General features: G+C 38.1%; 1 long non-coding RNA gene across 1 annotated transcript; it reads left to right on the forward strand.

The window, feature by feature from the left end:
- The first annotated feature begins 10554 nt into the window (after positions 1–10554).
- On the forward strand, positions 10555–17760 carry LOC116754697. The gene is made up of 4 exons (XR_004350138.1): positions 10555–11056; positions 12095–12184; positions 16932–17060; positions 17542–17760. It is a non-coding gene; the product is annotated as an uncharacterized LOC116754697 (long non-coding RNA).
- Positions 17761–19448: the final 1688 nt, after the last annotated feature.

Below are 19448 nucleotides of genomic sequence, written 5' to 3' on the forward strand. Positions count from 1 at the left end.
CTTTTCCCTTCATTTAAAATGCCTACCCTTTCTCTATCATTTTCTTTACAATTTTCCATAAAGATTGATCTGAAGGATCTCTGTTGTGAATTTTTCCCTAAACCATACAGCAACAAATGATCTCCTCACTTTCTTTTAAAAAAACTTTTTTACACTATTACTACAGGTCCTATTAAGTTTCAAGATGCATGAGGCTTGCCTTTACAGTTCCCTAATACCATTTATTTAGTGCTCCTTACGGAATTACTTGTGATGCTGCCTGTGAATACTAGCTTCCGAAGACATTCAGAGGTTGTTCCTGTGTTTTGTTGATGAGGACAACTCCTGCAAGTCTTTGAATATGCAGGGAAATGTCAACCACAGTTGCTTTCCCCCTTAACAGTAAACAGTTAAATTTACTGTTTGGAATTTTATGTTGTGAACTTAGGACAACACATCTTCCAGTCGTGTCTCCTCTTGGACTCTTTAGGATATAACCACTAAACTTGCAGAGTGTGATCTCCTTCCATGTTGACTTCACCCTGCCTCTTAACACACCACCACCAGAGGGAGGATTGGGGAAGGGCCAGGGACAGAGCAAGAATAGCAGCCGTATTTGAGCCAAAATGTGCATTCCACCCCCACTCAGCTTAAGACCATTCATGAGAACATGACTTCACCACATTGAGGAGAAGCAAGAGAGGACACGGATCAGAAAGACCCATAGGTGATGTAGAGCAGATGTCTTGGAAGCCCTCAGAGGAGATAGGTGCAGCTACCCTGGAGTCTGGAGGTATGTCTGACTGGTGACACGGAGCCTGCCGAGTGAGTAGCACAGTGGCTGGAGGGCACACAGGGCAGAGGATGCGTTTCAGCACTTTGGTCTCTCCTAGTGCTGTAGACCAGAGGTGGCACCCTGAAGGAAACGTGGACAGTTGAGAGGGCTTGTAAGAGCTCAGACATATGGCTCAAGACCCTGGAGCCAGCCATAGCTGGTGGCTAGCCCAGAGCCTTGAACTGGTCCTATGTCCAACATGAGTGGGTCACCAAAATAAGGCGTATTAGTGAGATAGATTCTGACTGTGCAATTGGGAACAATCTCACTAAAGAAATGCTTCTCGAAGTGATGCCGTGGTGCCCTCCTGGGTCTGTCCTGACCATAGGGTCCCAGAACAAAGCTATAAACATGAGCCTCGGGATCCTCAGGGGCATCTGGTCAACTCCACATGGAAGAGGACTAGAGGGTTGGAGAGTAGGGAGAAGGGACCGATCGATAGGAATCCTTTTCTAGGCTGTGAGTGTCCCTTCTGGAAAGCTCTGTTGACAGATCCCAACACTGGAGGGAGAAGGATTTAGAGAATTTTGAGGAAGGTACTCCAAAGGGCAGCAGGGTTAAGGGTACGTACAGAGTTCTATCATGAAGAAATTAAAAAATAATATCTTTCCCCAAAGTGGTAATAGGAAGAGGTTGAACCAAGCCTAATAAGGTATCTTTCCCAGTTTTACCATTGTTTAAGTTACCCCATCTCCCCTGGGACAGAGTAAGTGTTAGGGAAAGAATTCAGGAGAATTTAGGGAACATCTCTCCTTATGGAAATGCCAGAAATGTGGGAAAACTGTTTGAGCCTAATAATAGAAATAGCTACATTTTCCTTCAGCCGCCAAAATGAAATTTAAAAAGTTCATGTACTTCTCCTCTCACCTGCTAATACCTTGGTCCCAATAATCGGAAGTGAATCTCAAAGCAATATGTATGTAATGAAGAATGTTTCGTTCACCCTCCCCACTCTCCAATCCTTGCTCTCTTCTGATCATCTTATAAGTAATGCCTATGAAACTGACTCACTTAAATCATAATTTTTAGCTCCCTTGCTACCCGTTTGGAGGTTCAGATACCTCAGTTGTACACATTCACTTCCTATGCCAACAGAGTGATGCATATGAAAAGCTTCCTAATTAAAAACCACCTGGAAAAGGCTCCATCTTACTTCTTCTCTGCTTTAGATAACCTCTGTTTTAAGATTGATTTCAACCACAGATCTCCCCTGACGCGTGAGAAGTTAGTGTTCAAACTGGAATTTAAAGCATTGTCATGCGTTCCTGAGGTATAGCTTCTGCTTCCCCATTTGGGATCTTTCCACAGACCCTATAAACATGCATTTAAATGAGCCTCTATTATTGTCTACGAAACAAATTGTGGACCATAAGAGTAAAATACCCAGTGTGTTTAAATATATAAATATGCACAGCAGCTCCGTATGCTTTTTACTGGATTAACAACGTGCTGTTACACTGTGATACTGCCAAAACGCCCTGATATTTCAAAGCAGGGAACATTCGTGCTAGAACAAGAGGAGCAGTGGCTCCAGGTTATGTCCGTGACCCCTGTGTGAATATGTTGTCGGCTTCATTGCCTAAAGCAAAACAAGAATGTGTGGAAAAGAGCAAGACTCTAGGTCAGCCCAACCAGGGTCCTTCGCCCTAACCTACGGCTTTGTGATTCTGTTGCCTTATCTGCAAAGTGAATATCGTTATTCGTACCCAATGTAGTTCAGAGGATTGAATGAGGTTAATTAATTTAAAGCACTAAGGTCACTGCGTGAGCCATAATAGAATATCAATCAACGCTTACCATTGGTGTTAGCAATCTCTACTTTTATTTGAGTGGTGCAATCATAGTATGTTTATAACTTAACATATCCACAGGATTAATATAAAGAAAAATGAATTTTCATAGTCTAGGTGCTAAAAGAAACTTAAATTAAAATAGTAAAATTGTCATTTACTTTAACTTGTGTTTCCTGGACATCAGCGCCTTGGATGTTTCAACCAGCTTAGTTCAGTGGTTTTCTAAGTATCCTTCCTGGGCCAGCGGTGTCAGCATCACCTGGGGAAGGAGCTAGAAAAGCCACTTGCTATAAAATTGTCTACACCGTGCTTACTTCAAGTTACAAATATTTACTGCGTGCCTAATGCCTCTGGGCATTTGACAAAGCACTGGGAAGAAAGAATAATAGGGTGTGTTCCCTGCATTGGAAGTGCGTATACCCCAATAGGCATACGTATTATAACAGAATAGTATACACAGTGACCTGTGAATGCTAAGGCCGGTTTCACAGATCAGGAAAGGTTTTTAGGAGTATTTTAAGATAAAATTTGCATCTATTTTTAAACTGCTAAATATGTTTCAAGAGACAATAAATTTATATGTTGTATAACTATTATAAATAGCATGCTTTATTCAAATGAGTCCAGATCACATTTTCAATAGCAAAATAGATTTGTCTCATATACTTTCTTTTAAATAAAAAGTTTATTAACTTAAAGCATTACCCAGTATATCTTGGAGTCATCTTCTTATTAGAGTTCCTTAACATCCTTACATACTTCCAACACAGAGATCAGAAAGTCATTTGACTTCTCCCTCTCCTTCAGTTCTCAGATCCATGGTATCTTTAAATCATATCCACGGTATCTCCCATGTTTCTTAAATCTATTTTCTCCCTTTATATTCCCACTGCCAGTGCCTTCTCTTTAGTTCTCATAATTTCTTTCTAGACAATTATAACAACTTCCTAACTGATTTCCCTGAATGTAGGTTTCATCGTCTCTAAACATCTACAGGATAACATCAGAGTGTGCTCTTTAAGCGAAATGAACCAGATTACATTGATTACATTTCTCCCTTGTTTGAGCTCTATCATTCTCCCTATCATTAGGATAAACATACATCTCAAATGTTTGTCCCAATGTAGACAGTCCAGTTTTACATCCAGTTGTGCTAGTGCAATTATTTGTAGTGTTTCCTTTTGCTCTTAGTATCTGGTTTGAATAGTAAATTGTGTAATTACCCTTTTCATTGCTTTCATTATTTAGCTTGAATCCTATATTTTGTGTATACAAAGTCTTCACTCACAATATGGGTCCTTCTATTAGGAGAGACAAGCTTGATCTCACAGCCTGATTTGTCTGTTGTAAAATCTGAGTACATCAAAATCATGGATTGTGTCTTAAACATTTTTGTACCCCTAATATTCAATACCATGTTTGGCAGTGAATAGGCATTTAATGATGATTATCAAATTTTGAATAGTTCTATTTAAAATTAAAGCTTTGTATTAGTGACAGTCTACGTGTATCACCCTCGGATTACTGGGTATAGCCAAATGGTTTTTGACCTTCTTTTTAACATGCAGATTTACTCTTTCACCAAACTGTTATTGACCATTTAATATGTACTAGTTGAGCAATGCCCTGGTAATGCTTGGAGCCAGAGAAACTGAAAAAACAGACATGTAACCAAATAAGGGCACAAGTGTTACAAGAAGACGCTGTGATTAGATTCAAGGTACAGTAAGGGCACAAAAGAGGAAGTGATCAAACATGAGGAAATGGAGAGAAAATAATGGCTTTCTGAAAGAAAGGACTCTTGAACGGAATCCTGGAAGATGAGCCGTTGTTTCTCTGAGGGACAATTTGGGAGAGGCTATCTAGGGTCAGGGCATGGAGGTCTGAAATACGCACACTCGGAAAGGAATAACTATTCAGTAGAACCAGAGGAGGATATAAGAGGAGCCACTGAGGAGGCTAAACAGGTACCCAGAGGCCAAGCCCAGAGAGGATTATTGGCCAGTCCCTATAAACGATGGTCAGTCTCTGATGTCTGTGAGTTGAGGGAAGGGCATGAGAATTATGGAAATTCAGAAAGATCAGCCTGATGGCAGTGTGGTGGCCATATTGAAGGAGGGAGGTACTTGTCTTGGGCGGCAAAAATTATTCCAGAGATCTACAAAGGTGAAACAGGGTGTACATTTAGCCTCCACTCTGGAAAGTAGGAGGAGATCGATGATGGACAAAATATTAGGGAGGTAGATTTGAGGGACTTACTAACTGGATATGAAGGGTGAAGAAAGATGATCATCCAGTAAGTTACAGGTTTTTATTTTGAAGAATTTAGTGTTTGGTATATGCTGCCATTCAACAAAACGAGAACATCAGGGTGAGAAATAAACTTTAGAGGAGTAATAAATACACAGAGAAAGAGGAGTCTGTAAAGAAGACCAAGAAGAAAAGTAGGAAAATAATCATAAAAGTACCATGTTGTAGAAACTTAGGGCTGGAGATTTCGAAGCGTAGAGGATTATCAACAGTTAAAAATGCTATAAGCCGGCCTTGGATTGTAAGGACTGAAAAGCATAAGAAATATATTAAGATATACACAGCTGAGTTCAATAGTGCCTTTGACAAAACCTTGGCATAATGTGTAAACGTTTATTCAGTTACAACCCACGTTTATTGGAGTCAGTTCTTCTAGGTTTCGAGTTCTGGACAAGGAACTGTGAATACCGACCTGAATAAGCCAAGCTTTCTTCAAGGACTCATGGCTCCAGAGGGCAAGACAAACTTGTCAACCAAGGTAGCCACTTGATGGAGCAACCTTGCCTTGATTGAATATAAATGTGAAGCCCTAAAGATATTCTTTATTGCCTTTAACCATAATATGCCCATTTTCTCTTTCCGATACCTGAACAGAATCTGGGTAGAAATGATAACTTTCTGACACATTTCAGTTATTAAATTTAGTCCAGGAGATGTTAAAGCTTCAGTAGCATAACCACGTCAAACTTCCTCTTCCCCCACGTTAGGCCAGACCTGTAGATCCAAAGACGTGTAGTGAGAAGAGGGAGGATGGTGTCTCTGGAGATACCCCTCCCTCCCTGTCCTTTGGAGTACGCAGAGATGAATTTAGGCACTGGTTGCCTGTACATGGTGTGTGCATGTCCCAGGCCCATTTGTTTTCTTCGGATTCTATCAGTTTATTGTAGCCTTTGCCAATACTTGGCTCTCTGCGTAGCATTTGTGGGCAGTGTCACTTATTCCTGGTCTCTTTTCCTGATGGAGGAGAGGTGTCGTCCCTCACGTGATAGGCCTACTCCACGTGCCTCATTAGTGACTCTCCCAGGAGCCCTATAGCGCCCTCCTGCAACCTCTGTGCTCCATCACTGCATGCATAGGAAGTACGGAGTATGATCTCACTTGCTCCGGGGCTGCTGCAGGGAACTGTAATGGAGAGATGCTTATCCAAGCCTTCTCAGGAGCACACCACCACTGTCCCTCCAAGGACTTCAGGTGACATGTGGTTTCCCCTTCAGAAATGTCTAAATCAGAAACTGTAACCATGGCTCCAGTCACCATGTCTACATCCCCCTCTTAACGTAAATGGATCCACGTCAGAAGTCAATTTTCTTGGCCACACCAGGTAAATCTGTAGATCCTATAGCTCAGCAACCATCCAACAAGGGCAATAGACACAGCCTCTTGTTCTGGACATCTTTTCTTGGAGCAAGTTCCAACTTAGCTGTCCAGATCTCTCCTTATCTCCATGATATAGAATTAAAAGAAATAGTTTTGCTTTAAGTAAATTCTGGAGAAAAGTGTCTAACCCGAGTTGTTGGTGAATCTCTTTAGAATGTGGGTGCTGGCACTGTTTATGCTTCAGTTTGGAGTCTTTGACAAAATTCTGGGAATACGGGAAAGTCACAGTCAATAACCTGTTAAAGAAATAACTCTAAAATGCTATGCTCTATATAATTATATATGAAAAGTATAAGCATATACCATCTATAAAGAATAATACTGAGGAGGCGGTAATTAAAAATAGGGAAAACAAGAGGAAAGAAATTATGCAAATCAGAATAAGATTCCCAGCAAAAGGCAAGTCGGAGTTGGGTTTTCAAGAATGAGTAGGAATTCATTAAAGAGATTATGGTGTTTATGCTAAGAATATTCTTTTAATAATCCATTCTGGCTACCCTATGTAAAGTGGAATTTAGGTGTGCGGGATAATATTGTATAACTTAGTTCTGGGAAGCATAAGCAGGTCCATGAACTTGGGAAGGTCACTGGGCAGCGATGCTCCGTCACTCTCATTCCCTCTGTGTGGACAAATGACTTGCCCTTTGATTCTTCTCTTCTCTCTCTGTAAATGGGCTTCTTGGCTCACTCAATCTTCTTGGCCATGGCTAATCATGGCTACCTCAACAGGAAAACCAGACTGACCTTCCGGTTTAGTTCCCCAAGGACAACTGACTAACCATTTGTCCTCCTCTCTCTAAGATTCCCTGAAGAAAAATGCTGACTACCTGGACAGATGCCATGAATCCACTCCTAATCCAATTACATAAGGCCAATCACTAGAAAGCGGCATAAAGTGGTTCATGGGAGGAGGTTGTGGACAAAGAAAAGTATCTGCTGGGAGGCGTGCATAGAAAGGAAATGGCTGGGAGGCGTGCATAGAAAGGAAATGGCCAGGCGGCGTTCAGACAAAAAGAAAAGGAACTTCAGACTAATGAAGGATTTCGGCTTAGGTGTAGGTTTAAGGAAGTTCATTGTATGTTTGTATGTTTCCCAGTAACTTGGGAACTCCAGGTTAGACAGGGTTTCACTGCTGAAGAAAATTTAGGGGACCCAAAAGGATAACGTTTAAAAAGTTATGTTTTATTTCAGGGAAGTGGTGCAGTATAGCAACAACGTTAGAAGAAGTACAGCATCTGAGCCAGAGACTGTCTCCTGACAAGGGACAGTCAGGTGTGAGCTCTTCTCCTTCCCCCTCTGAACCAGTGAGTCTAAACAAACAGGGGGCATGAACATCACCAAGCTTCACACATTTTTTATGAACACTCTGCCCCATAATAGCTAATTCCAGTGACCCTGGAACTGGCCTTCGTGGGTGGGCTAGAGTAGAAGATCTACCGGCATGTCTCTGACGCCTAGTCAAGGCATGAAATGTGGTGATGAGTAGTATTGTTCTGTAACCATGAGGGCGAGATAAGTTTCGGGGGGTTTGTATCAGCTTGTCAGTATTGTTCCTTAAGATCCATGAGTTCAATGATTTCCACTTAGTCTCCGTGAGACCCCTGAAGTGTTATACCACTGGGGATGGTTACATAACAAGAATATACCTACATGACCAGCGAAGTATAAGAAACCTGACCTAGATTCCATATTACACTCCCTGGTTCAGAAGAATTCCGTGCCCATGTAGGTTGTCCCTAATCCAAGAGAGGCAGTAGACAGCCCTTACAGAGGGGACGACGGTGGGAGCCTGCACTTGACCTTTGTGGACCCCTTCTTGGAAGACGGTCTTTGGCTCTGATGAATATACTTACTTTACTGTTCTTGCTGTATCGTATCACTTTTCTGCAGTGAGGTATGAATTTATAAGTATCATTTTAGGTGCTGTAAGGATTTTCTGGCAGCTACAGGTGGTAATGATATTTATTGAATGTTACCCGGGTAGCAACAGTTTAGCTCTTCTAAACATGTGCATATTCATGGTACCTAAAGCATAAAGCTTTCTAATAGTGTGTACATCTTTAAGGTCGGTTGATAAACTGGTCTGGACTGCTCCTAACCTAAGAGCATAACCTACTGGATAGTCAATGTCAGTTAGATATGAGGCTTGGGGAAGAAGGCGTTTGTAGATAAGAGAAGAAATACTTGCTTATCCTGGTGATGACACCATCGTGAAAGGTCTTGAGCCAGTAGTCTTATATGGAGTTATTACTCTGGGGAAAAAAATCCGACTTTAACCACTTGAAATGTTATTCCTTCTTGTGAACATTCTGTGTTGACTTGAGAAAGTTGCTGGAAGTGGCCGTTTTTCATTTTGATCACTTAAGGTCTAGCTTGAAATCTAGCATTATGAATTCAGTATGTTGACTGCTGGTTCCTCTGAATCCAGCATATTCCCTGGATAAAAACTGTCTGACACTTTGTCCTGTGGGAGTTGTCCATATCTGAAGTAAATACTGAGCGTTAATGCATGTCAGATCTCCTCTTGCCACTTTGAGATTTTTAACACCTGCTAGCTCGGAAAGTTAAAATGTGCAATCAGATGAAAAACACTACAATGTTTTTAAAATAAAGAACTGAGGACGTAGTTCAAGAATTTTAAAAGTTCAAGTGTTTTGTCAATAAACAATAAAAAGTAATTTGTTGTCTTACAGAAGGACAGCAACAAATATGTGATGCAACTGAAACATTCGAGCAAGGGCTCTATTAAATTACTAAAGTCAGTTCAAAGAAACATTAGACCTATGTATTAATATACTTGACTGTTTCTGAAAAGAATATGAGTTAAAATTTTTCTCAAAAATTGATACTAAATGAAATGTCAAACACAAATGAGCGTTTAATTTGGTGTTCTTAACGTAATCATGTACTTTAATTTAGACTGTATGCTAGTTAAAAAAGCAAATGGATCTACTGTGAGACCAGCCATTTAGGAAACAAATATAGCTGAGGAAATTATGACAGTTGTTATGACTTCCTACTCATCACCGTAAACACGTGTACTTATATACATGCATGTATATTTATATGTCCACATACACTTACAGATATACAGATATATTTCAAAGCTATATGTTACATGATTTAAAAAAATGACTATACATTAGTGGGAAAGCAACTCTTGAGCTTTTCACAGATCTTAAAAACAAGCATTTGAGAAATGAATAAAGAGGAGAAGCAAGAGGGGAGAAAAGGGAGGAAGTGGGAGGGAGACGGGAAATGCCCCTGGGATAACAGTGTGATAACTTGGTGCATTCTGAAAACGTTATGTAATAGAGAAGTGACTCATGTTGGCAACTACAGATTGGACTCACAGTTTCATGTCATAACTGTGCTAAGTACCAACCAGGCTAGAAATGCATTAATAGAAAAAGCACTGGGATTGAAGGCAGGAGGTCTGCTTCAGATCCGGGACTGATACTTGAAGCCCTCTAGAGACTCAGTTTCCTCCAAGTGAAAGAAATAAAGGGACTAATGATTCATACCTCAAAATTTGATGGGAGGGTTAAATGCTATAATGAAGCAATGAGAATATTGCCTGCTGTCAATGAGTGTTCAAGAACTACTACCCCTTCTCTTTTTCCCTATGAGAGGTGGTGAGTTCTTAATCTGTACATTTTGTTTGTTTTACATCCAGACAGGGAAAGGCAAGAAACTATCTCAAGTTTTTCTTAATCTGTGATTTGGAGAAAACACGTTTTCAGTCAAATTATCCTTGTGCATTGACTGTGCGATACTAGATAGTGAGAGTGTTAGTTTTCAGACTTTTGTGCAGGAATAGTAAAACAGAATTCTATACATCGATACGTTTAAGCAGAATTTCCACTGAGCAGTTCTAAAAGAATTAAACTTTTTTGTTCATATCCTCCTAATTCAAATTTTTAAATCAGTTACTGAGGCAGAGACTAAAGATGGCTTTTTCTTGCCTCATTGAAAGAACTACAAAAATAACATTTAAAAAATACTAAAATATTATTGTGCATTTTATTAATATGTTTAATATTATTTTAGGTATCAGATAAGACCAATAACCTAAAAACTTTGTTTATTCCATCTGTTTTTTATGTTCCTAAGATAAACTTTTTGTAAACTATTCTATAATTTTAGTTTCACTAGATCAGAATAATCTTAACTTTGTTTTACCTAAATCACTCAGTAGATCGATAAAGTTTTAGTCAGGAAAATGGGAACAATAGTCAGTTTTTAACAGAGGATATTTAATATAAGAATTGGTTAAATTGTATTGAAGGACTGAAAAAGGACATAATAGGATAGCGCAAAGATTACTGAGTGCAAGAAGCAGGTATCGCTCCCGAGACTGGGGCCACAAAGGCCCAAGTTTGGAGTTATGGGAACCTAAAATCTGAAAGCAGGCCTCCTGTCGAGTTGGCGTTCACGCTTCTGAGGAGATGGTGCCACCAGGCTTGTGCTGGCATCACAGGAGCTCAGAGGTGCAATCAGACCCATGAGGAAATCAAACCCATCAGGAGGAAGCACTGCCTAGTGGCTGGTGCCGATAAGTCAGAAGCCCAGGAGAAGAGTCCCTCATTGTAGGGCCTCAGACATCTGAGGAGAGGGTGCTGCCCTCCTGGTCCTGGAAACCCAGAGGGGAGCAATGAGATTGGTTCTGGAAATTAAGAACAAAGCTAGAGATGAGGACCGATTGCTGCTGCTGGAATGAACGAAGATGGCTGGAGTGGGGTGACACTGACGACAGCATCAAGTAAGAAGGGTCAAACCTCTTCTCCCCTGCATCTACTCTGCCTCTAAGGTCCCCATTTGGCAGAATCCAAGCAGAAAGTCAGCAGGCAAGGGACCATGATCTGTGGATCCTAACCCCAGTACCAGAGAAAAAAGAAAGGAAAAATAAACTTGGACTAAACAGCAGTAGCTTTGTAACTGGCAGAGTGACACTTCGTAAGTTTAGCGAAACCTTTCTTATCATCACTTTATTTTCAGCAAATTTAGTTACCCAGGTATTAATGTGTGCTTTTTTGGTAATACTCCATCAACAAAGAATTGAGTATCTGGTATTCATGGAAAACAGTGTTGTCATATAATTTTCAATTCACTGTTAAATATCTTGATTTAAATACAATCAGAGAACTGTTGAATTATCATCATCTGTTCAATTGATTACCCAAATATGAGGATCTAGTGCTGAAGTCAGCATTAGTTCTGATAAATTATTACTTTTTATCAAAACTATAAATATTCATTAATAAGATATATCTTCTTTGAAGACTCTGTAAAATGATGAATAATTTATTATTATAAACTATTGTTATTAATTATTATTATTATCGTCATCTGCACAAATACTCTGCTTTGGTATTTATTCTTACAACAGAGTCCTGTATCCTGAATCTGCGCAGTGTTGAAATCAAGCTCCTCTGTTTACTGTATCCAATGCTGGAAAATGTGATAGTGATTTGATTAGGCACATAAATATATGATTTTAGTATATAAAGAAACTAGCCCTTCATGTTGCCAAAATTTTTCCTGCTTCTGTAATCATCTCTGTTCCTGGTGTCTCTTTTTAGGCTGAATTTATTTTAAAGTTTCACTTGAATCACAATTTTGTCACTGAATATACATAGCAGAACACAAAACACATTCTATCACAGTTGGAAGGACAGGAAATTTGAGAAATATAGTATAAAATTAACACAATAACCAAGAATATTCTAATTTTCCCCAAGGAATACATGAATCTACACCCTACTGGATGGCAGCTGTCACATTTTCATTTTCTTTTCAGCGTTTCCAATAATTCTGTCTTTGAAAAGTGTTTTTGTCAGGATTGACAGCTGCAGAACTGAGTCTGGGAAATAAACTATCCAACATCCAGGTAAAAAGAATGAAGAAAGATGAGTGAGTTCTTCAAAGTTGTTCTTTACTATTCTGATGTTTCTTCACCCTATAAAAATAAACAATTTTATCATCTGGATAAGTTTGTTATATTAATAGGACAGTAAGAGTAATAAAAAAGAGTAAAGTAGAAAACTGGATAAGAAAAGGGAAAGAATTAAATGCCTGAACCAATCTTATTCTAATGAAAATTTTAAATAGCCAAACTAGAATGATAGCATATTTTTGTTGAAGTATAATTGATTTACAATATTATATTAATTGATTTACAATATTATATTAATTGATTTACAATATTTATTATATTAATTTCAGGTGCACAGCACAGTGATTCAATGGACTCTGTAGATTATAATCCATTAAAATTATTAGAAGATGATAGGTATAATTACCTCTGCTTTACAATATATCCTTGTTGCTTATCTATTTTGTACATAGTCGTTTGTATATCTTAATCCCATACCCCTAATTTGTTCCCCCGTTGGTAACCACTAGGTTGTTTTCTATATCTGTGAGCCTGTTTCTGTTTTGCATATACATTCATGTTATTTATTAGATTCTACATGTAAGTGATATCATACAGTATTTGTCTTTCTTTGTCTGACTTATTTCACTAAGCATAATATTCTCTAGGCCCATCCATGTTGCTGCTAATGACAGTATTTCACTCTTTTTTATGACTGAGTAATATTCTGATATATATATACACACACACACACACACACACACACACACACACCACATCTTATTTATTTGTCTGTTGATGGACACTTGGGTTGCTTCCATATTTTGGCTTTTGCAAATAGTGCTGCTATGACCATTGGGGTGCAGGCATACTTTCAAATTAGTGTTTTTATTTTTTTCCAGATATACCCAGGATTAGAATTGCTGGCTCCTATGTCAGTTCTATTTTTAGTTTTTTGAGGACCCTCCATACTGTTTTCCATGGTGGCTGCACCAATTGACATTCCCACCAACAGTGTACAAGGGTTCCCTTTTGTCCACATCTTCTCCAGCATTTGTAAACTTTTTTTTTTCTTTTTTGCAGTACGCGGGCCTCTCACTGTTGTGGCCTCCCCCATTGCGGAGCACAGGCTCCGGACGCACAGGCTCAGCGGCCACGGCTCACGGGCCCAGCCGCTCCGCGGCATGTGGAATCTTCCCGGACTGGGGCACGAACCCATGTCCCCTGCATCGGCAGGCGGACTCTCAACCACTGCGCCACCAGGGAAGCCCGCATTTGTAAACTTTTTGATGATAGCCATACTGACATGTGTGAGGTGTTATCTCATTGTCGTTTTTATTTGTATTTCCCTGATAATTTTTTGAATAATATTTTGGATCAAAATTAAAATAGCATTTAAGTCATCTCACATATGCAGCAGTCTGCCTTTAGGAAGCTTCTGGAGCAAATTGCCAGGTTTTCAAGATAAGTACTGTCAACATCAAAGCAGAACCCTGGTCCCTGGCAGGATTCCCTTGGGTAAGTGGACAGTTTCCTGCACAAGGAAACATTGGAATCCAAGGAAAGACTGAATCCTGTAAACTGGAAATCAAGGGGTGAAGAAGTGCTTGGGGACCTCCTGGATCCTTCCCCTGGACACATATGCCAGGCACCAAAGATAAATGAAAGAGTGGGTCTCATTTGTTCAATAAATAGTCATTGTATGAACTGAATATTTAGTAACACATAGGTCCACAATCAGAATTTCAAAGCCCAGAAAAATACATGTAAAAGATAAATGCCTTAGAATATAAATCATGCTCTCCATCATCCTGTTTAGTAGTGAACATGCACACCTTCTATTGAATTGTCTGGACAGTTTGGAAATGAAAGTCCTACAGGCTAGAAAGTTTAAGAGCTAATGGATGCTTTTGACCTTCCAGCTGCTTATAATAAGGGTGGTGAAATCAGACAATACATTCTTTATAACCTGATTATAATTCAGTTCTTCAAATTCTCAGTCCTAAACACCAATGATTTTTAGGTTAACCTGTCCACCACACCTTTTTTAAGAATGAGAGCTGAAATGATGTCATATGATATTGGATAGAACGGTTTTAGAGCCTTAAATTCAAGCTTTGAAACATTAGTTTTGGTTGTGCCTATTTATTTTAAAATATTCATAGTGCCAGTCTTTGTTCTTTACCCCCAGATTTTGTTCTCCACCCTCTGAAGCCTATAAAATACAACACAAGCACTTATGAAGGAGGAGATGCGCTGGTGCTTATTCTATGTATTTTATTCCCTGGCATATTTAATTATGAGAGAGTAGACGAAGGGATTAGTATGTGTAGGAAAATTACAGCCTCCACATCATCCACTGGGGTGATACTGGTTGGTTAATCTTGGGCCAGTCCCATAGTTTCTACAAACTTCAGATTTCCTGGGAAAAAGTATGATGACAAGGCTCATTGTGTAGCTACATAGTTTTATTTGAAAATATGACTAGCATTCTGAAGTATGTTATCTAGAGCTACCGTAACAAAGTGCCACAGAGTGGGTGGCTTAAATAACAGAAATTTATTTCTCATTTTTCTGGGGCTAGAAACCTGAGATCGATGTGTCAGAAGGGTTGGTTCCAGCTAAGGTCTCTCCCCTTGGCTTATAGCTGGCTGTCTTCCTCCGGTGTCCTCATATTGTATTCCCTCTGTGTGTGTTTGTATCCTAACCTCATCTTCTAATAAGGCCATCAGTTATATTGGATCAAGCCCACTTCAATGACCTCATTTAAACTTAGTTACCTCTTTCGAGATGCTGTCTCCAACTACAGTCATATTCTGAAGTGCTGGAGGTTAAGACTTCAACGTACAAGTTTGGGAGGGACATGATTCAGCCCATAACACTTGGGATATTAATTCTACTAGTTTTTAGTGCCTTGGTAAATGAAGACCAGTATTTTAGAAGGAGAAAGTCATGAGAAATAAAAAGACAAAACTGAAAGAGAGAAAGGTTAGGGTTAAAAGAGGGAAAGAAAAATCCTGACTAAATGACAGTCTGCCTAATTATGTAAAGCTTCTGCATTCTATCCTCTATGTATTCAGAGAGGTTTCTGTATTGCTCTTTACCTTCATTAAAGGTCTCAGTATGTCAATCAGAATACACAGTTCACATATGGGAAATTTCTTCATGATACCTTCTCTAAATCCATAGAAAAAATAAATTTTCATATCTGGCAAGTGTGCAGAAGCTCACCACCATTCCAGCACTGATAGAATAATTCAAAAGGATTTTAGATGAGACCTGTCATATTATTACCATCTCTAATTAGCACTCTAAAAGGTATAACATTCTTTCTATGCAATTAAGCTCTACTCAGAAAGGTGTTTAAATTCACTTTGTCCTGGGGAGAGGAACGATGTGGAAGAAATCTTGAGAAGTGGGATTATAGTAATTATGAGGGTATACATCATCCAGGCCAAAAAGCCAATGCTTTAATAGAAAAAAATACCATGTAAAAAATAATTCCATGGATGTTATTAATTAGTTACTATAAGCAGGAATCAATAGAATACATATTCTGCAGTGTCCTCTTGTTTGGGTAGGAGTTAAAGGGCATGCTCCTCTCTGACAGGGAAAAGTGACTTTATCTGGACGTTTCTCCTTGGAGAGCAGTCTCGCAGATTCTGACCCTTTCCACAATGGAGAGAAGCACTTGCCTTGCTTCGCTACTGCTCTCCTCTGCCACTCTGCTGGGTCATTTTTAGGCCATGATAATAAAAGATGCCTGAGAAACTCTGCTCATCTTCAGATAAGTCTCTGTGTACCGTTGCAACATGCATCCCATAGCTTTGTAATAAAGATAGGGGACCCTCACCACTGGCAATATTCTCAGTCAAGATTTTAAATTTCCTGAAGAAAAACAGTGTATTTCAAATACACTTAATGTTAAACAACTCTTTAAATTACAGACATATATATATGATTATTAACTAGATATTGTATATATACAAACAACGTTGAAAGCTGTTCAGCTGTTTCAATTGATGGCTCCCAAGATGCAGCTGGCAGTACTGATGCAATTTGATAGATTTTTGGGGGAAGCTATTCTAATAGAGCTGACTTTAATGATAGGGAAGAGAATTGTCTTGGACAAAATAATTTTTAATGTCTTTAAATATTTTCATCTCTGACAACTTTTGGCTCTTCTAATTTGTTTCAAATTTTCAAACTTCTAGTTTAAAATACAACAGCATGTACTATGTATATGTTGTGAATGGCTGACTCTACCTCCTTCAGCTTCACTTCTTGATGCCAATCACTTCTTAAAGTTTTAATTTTACAGACAATAAAATTGAATGGTTTTAAATAAATTATTTTGAGAAGTTAGTAATACATACAAGATACTCTTGGGCTAATTCTCCTTTGCTTCTAAGTAAAAAAAAAAAAAAAGAATTGTTGCTTGACCTTTGTCTTGGTGTTTTTCTGCTTAACTGGAAAAGTTTTTATAACCTCATTGTCTTTTTCCTAAAGTTAGTAGCTCTTCTATGTCCAGAACTAAAATCTATCTCTCACTTCTGCAAGCATTATTTCACCATATGCAGCATTTGTCTCAGGAGAAGAGCAGTAAAATGATTGATTAGCCTGTTTTTTTCCCCCCCTAGAATATGCTTTATAAGTAGAATCAGTTCTTTCACATACCATCAAAATAATTATTTATATACATTATTTCAATCCATTTTCACCAAGTTGTGAGGTTGGTACCGATAACCCTTATCTTTTCAAGAGCAAAGAGCAAGTGGAGAAAAAGGTCAACCGCAAGCACTTGGGGCTGCATTGTGTGCTGCTTAGGAAGAAAGAATATGGAGACAACACGGCTCATCGTTTACTAGTTGTGTTACGTATCACATAAAGAGTAAGTGACCTTAGATATCTACCTCATCAGAAATTTAACTGGGAAAATGGCATTGGTAAATCCTTTTGTGTAAAATGCAAGAACATTCATACAGCTGTATAAAACAGCATAAAATACATTTCTTTGAGAATATGACTTCTGTTTTTTCTAAGGATGTATTTCTAGCAGTGAATTGCAAAGGTATGGACATATTGAATGGTTTTGATATATATATATTTTTAAAAATTTTTTTATAAAAGGTAATTTTTAATAGGAGAGTCAACAGGTTATCTTATGTTGCTGGACATACTGATATTTTTTTATTTTCCTTTTTCTTATATGCATTTGTGTACTTTAATGAGCATATACTTTTCATGTAACAACAAAAAATAAAGGAGAATTATATTTATAGAATATCATTTCAGTCTATCCTGTCATGGCAATCCATTGACTTTTAACATATCTTGAGAGTGTTTTTTAATTATTTAAATATTTCCTGCAGGTTAAGACCATAATCCAAGATGATCAAGAAGATTGAATTCTCAATTAATTGATTGTTGCTAAAGACTCTCATACAGAGATAAACTAAGACATTAAACAGAGGTCCCTTTTATATTGAAAGCACCTGGCAAATAACTTGACTACTATTCTTTCTTTACTGTATATACTGTATATCTGCATTATGTGTATATGTGTGTATGTGTTTGTGTATTATATTTTTTTGTCCACATCTTGATGATCTTGTAAGTATATGCTATTTCCTTACTTGAAAATCAGCTGCACACATTTGAGTAATATCAGTTAGATTTTTTATATAAATCAGTTTTTCCTTTTTGATGATTATATTATGTGAAGATGTCTGAATATTATTTTTTTCTTTCTTAGACATGTATTTGAAGACATATCTATGAAACATCTAGATTTCCTGTAGAAATTGGACATTTACATATTTAGCCAGTCTATTTCTGCACTTTAAATTTTGGTAATGTAAAATAAAAATACACAACTTTGTTTTTAAATCATTTTCATAAGTTTAATAGCCAGTACTATTTAAAAAATCCTTTTTTGTGGTAATCTGATTACTTGGAGGTTCTTCTTATCCTGATCTAAAAAACTAAAAAACGGAAAGCATTTAGTCCAATATTTTAAGGAGGAAAGTTAAGGGGAATTTAAATGGAAATAGGCTCAGAAAAGAATCTGTGACTTGAAGAACAATCATTGTTTACCATAGAGAAGTTGATTTAAAAGGAACTCATTCATAATACTTTATATATGAAAAAATTATTAGACTGAATATATAGATAAGTTCTTGTCCTACTTTTGTGAAGATAATAGAAAAAAACTCCTTATATTAATAAAAAGTAATAAAAATAAATTAAAAATAGACGATTAAATACATGATACAGTGTAATATATTTAGGCAAAATGATATTACAACTGTGTGTTTATTTACATGGATATGTTTTGATGTTAACGTACTTATCAGGTAACCATTAAGAAATAATTTCTTATTTTCTTGTCTTTCTTAATAATATAAATTTCCAATTTTAGGTGGGATAACTAGCTTTCAAAACATTAGTGATGTGCTTTTTATATAGTGTTGAAGAAAATTTCTTAAATGTCACTTCATACTGTTAAATTATCTACAGAGGAAGGTACATCAGATGCCTTGATAATTATGGTATTATAAAAAACATAGTCCTTTTGCTAATTTGTTGTGATTTCTCTGTTTATGAAGGCATTAAAACTTGTTTAGGGCTTCCCTGGTGGCGCAGTGGTCGACAGTCCGCCTGCCGATGCAGGGCACGCGGGTTCGTGCCCGGGTCCGGGAGGATCCCACGTGCCGCGGAGCGGCTGGGCCCGTGAGCCATGGCCGTTGAGCCTGCGCGTCCGGAGCCTGTGCTCCGCAAACGGGAGAGGCCACAACAGTGAGAGGCCCGCGTACCGCAAAAAAAAAAAAAAAAAACAACAACCCCAAAAAACGTCAGTTTAACACATCATACGCAAACATTAATTTTCCTGAAATGTTTCTTCATCCATTTATTTTGTGCCTTTCTGCACACAGATGCTATTGAAAAGTATAAGTCGGTCTGTCACTGTCCCATCAGTCTGTCCATTTTCTTCACTCAGCTGGAACATGAGAGGCTGAGTTTATCTCTGAACTGGATATTCATTCTGAAGCCTTCAGGGTTGCTTTCACAATGAGTCTGGCAAACTTGGAACACCATTTGTTGTATCATTTTATTTTTCTCTCTTAGAAAATTAACATAATTCAAACAGAACTCTGCCACCACCCCTTTAAAGAAACCAGGTTCCAAGAATGTAAAACTATCAATAAAGACAGTGATATATTTCTATTTCTCTATTTTTGCAGGGTCCTGAGGCAAATTGCCATGAGTGGTGTTGTTA

Source organism: Phocoena sinus, chromosome 5 (assembly GCF_008692025.1).
Source record: "Phocoena sinus isolate mPhoSin1 chromosome 5, mPhoSin1.pri, whole genome shotgun sequence".
Classification (NCBI taxonomy): Eukaryota; Metazoa; Chordata; class Mammalia; order Artiodactyla; family Phocoenidae; genus Phocoena; species Phocoena sinus.